The sequence below is a fragment of the Arachis hypogaea genome, chromosome 12 (genome assembly GCF_003086295.3).
Source record: "Arachis hypogaea cultivar Tifrunner chromosome 12, arahy.Tifrunner.gnm2.J5K5, whole genome shotgun sequence".
NCBI classification, from domain to species: Eukaryota; Viridiplantae; Streptophyta; class Magnoliopsida; order Fabales; family Fabaceae; genus Arachis; species Arachis hypogaea.
The window spans coordinates 72,401,054-72,403,820 of NC_092047.1; the positions used below are offsets into that span (position 1 = coordinate 72,401,054).

General features: G+C 32.5%; 1 non-coding gene across 1 annotated transcript; it reads left to right on the plus strand.

The window, feature by feature from the left end:
* Positions 1-527: 527 nt before the first annotated feature.
* LOC112730962 (small nucleolar RNA R71) lies at positions 528-635 on the plus strand. The gene has a single exon (XR_003166761.1). It is a non-coding gene; the product is annotated as a small nucleolar RNA R71 (small nucleolar RNA).
* Positions 636-2,767: the final 2,132 nt, after the last annotated feature.

Genomic DNA, 2,767 nt, shown 5'->3' on the forward strand with positions numbered 1-2,767 from the left:
GTGGATGATGGAAAAGGCTTGCTATTGCTAAACCTGTTTCTTCCACCATTATTAAAGCCTTGTTGGGGCTTTTGATCCTTCCATGGGAAATTTGGATGATTTCTCCATGTTGAGTTATAGGTGTTTCCATAAGGTTCACCTAAGTAATTTACCTCTGCTATTGCAGGGTTCTCAGGATCATAGGCTTCTTCTTCAGAAGATGCCTCTTGAGTACTGTTGGATGCAGCTTGCATTTCATGCAGACTCTGAGAGATCATACTGACTTGCTGAGTCAATATTTTATTCTGAGCCAATATGGCATTCAGAGTATCAACTTCAAGAACTCCCTTCTTCATAGGCGTCCCATTATTCACAGGATTCCTTTCAGAAGTGTACATGAACTGGTTATTAGCAACCATGTCAATGAGTTCTTGAGCTTCTGCAGGCGTTTTCTTTAGGTGAATGGATCCACCTGCAGAAGTGTCCAGTGACATCTTTGATAGCTCAGATAAACCATCATAGAATATATCCAGGATGGTCCATTCTGAAAGCATGTCAGAAGGACACTTTTTGGTCAACTGTTTGTATCTTTCCCAAGCTTCATAGAGGGATTCACCTTCTTTCTGTCTGAAGGTTTGAACATCAGCTCTAAGCTTGCTCAGCTTTTGAGGAGGAAAGTACTTGGCTAAGAAAGCCGTGACCAGCTTATCCCAAGAGTTCAGGCTGTCTTTGGGTTGAGAATCCAACCATAATCTAGCTCTGTCTCTTACAGCAAACGGGAAAAGCATGAGCCTGTAGACTTCAGGATCTACTCCATTAGTCTTAACAGTATCACATATCTGCAAGAATTCAGTTAAGAACTGAAAAGGATCTTCAGATGGAAGTCCATGAAACTTGAAGTTCTGCTGCATTAGAGAAACTAATTGAGGTTTCAGCTCAAAATTGTTTGCTCCAATGGCAGGAATGGAGATGCTTCTTCCATGTAAATTGGAATTAGGTGCAGTAAAGTCACCAAGCATCTTCCTTACATTATTATTATTTTCGGCTGCCATCTCCTTTTCCTGTTCGAAAATTTCTGAAAGGTTATCTCTGGATTGTTGTATTTTAGCTTCTCTTAATTTTCTCTTCAGAGTCCTTTCAGGTTCTGGATCTGCTTCCACAAGAATGTTCCTATCCTTGCTCCTGCTCATATGACAAAGAAGAAGGCACAGAAAAATAATAATAATAGAGATTCTCTTTACCACAGTATAGAGGTTCCCTTATGTGAGTAGAAGAAAAGAGGAAGAAATTCGAACACAGATAGAAGAGGGGGTTCGAATTTGGTGATGATGTGAGGAAGAGATGTTAGTAGATGAATAAAATAGAATAAGATGGGGGAGTGATAATTTTCGAAAATTATTTTGAAAAAGAGTTAGTGATTTTTGAAAAAGGTTTTTGAAAAATGTTTAGTATTTTTTTTCGAAAATTTTTGAAATAAAAATAAAAATAATTAGTTAATTAAAAAGAAATTTTTGAAAAAGGGGGAGATATTTTCGAAAATTAGAAAGAGAAAGTTAGTTAGGGAGTTTTGAAAAAGTTAAGAAACAAACAAAAGTTAGTTAGTTAGTTAAAACAAATTTGAAAATCAATTTTGAAAAGATAAGGAGTTAGGAAGTTAGAGAAGATATTTTGAAATCATATTTTTGAAAAAGATAAGATAAGAAGATATTTTTGAAAAGATATGATTGAAATTAGTTTTTGAAAAAGATTTGATTTTTAAAATCACAATTAATGACTTGATTCACAAGAAATCACAAGATATGATTCTAGAGCTTAAAGTTTGAATCTTTCTCAACAAGCAAGTAACAAACTTCAAATTTTTTAATCAAAACATTAATTGATTATGTTATTTTCGAAAATTTGATATAAAAATAAGAAAAAGATTTTTGAAAAATATTTTTGGAATTTTCGAAAATAACTAAGAATTTTGAAAAAGATTTGATTTTTGAAAAAGATTTTGAAAAAGATAAGATTTTCAAATTGAAAATTTGATTTGACTCATAAGAAACAATTTGATTTTAAAAATTTTTGAAAAAGTCAATCCAAATTTTCGAATTTGAGGAGAGAAAAAGGGAAAGATTTTTTTTTTGATTTTTTGAATTTTTATGATGAGAGAGAAAAACATGAAAATTATGCAATGCATGAAATTTTTTAGATCAAAACAGTGAATGCATGCAAGAATGCTATGAATGTCAAGATGAACACCACGAACACTATGAAGAACATGATGAACATCAAGAACATATTTTTGAAAAATTTTTAATGCAAAGAAAACATGCAAGACACCAAACTTAGAATTCTTTAATGCTTAGGCACTAAGAATTCAAGAATGCATATGATAAACATGAAAAGACACATAACAAAAAATCATCAAGATCATACAAGAAGACTTACCAAGAACAACTTGAAGATCATGAAGAACACTATGAATGCATGATATTTTCGAAAAATGCAAGATGCATATGCAAGTGACACCAAACTTATGATATGACTCAAGACTCAAACAAGAAACAGAAAAATATTTTTGATTTTTATGATTTTCTAATTTTTTTGGATTTTTATTTTATATTTTTCGAAAATTATATGAAAAAGGAAAATAAGGATTCCAAAATTTTTAATATGAATTCCAGGAATCTTGCATTCTTAGTCTAAAGCTTCAGTCCAGGAATTAGACATGGCTCACTAGCCAGCCAAGCTTTCAAAGAAAGCTCCAGTCCAAAACACTAGACATGGCCAATGGCCAGCCAAG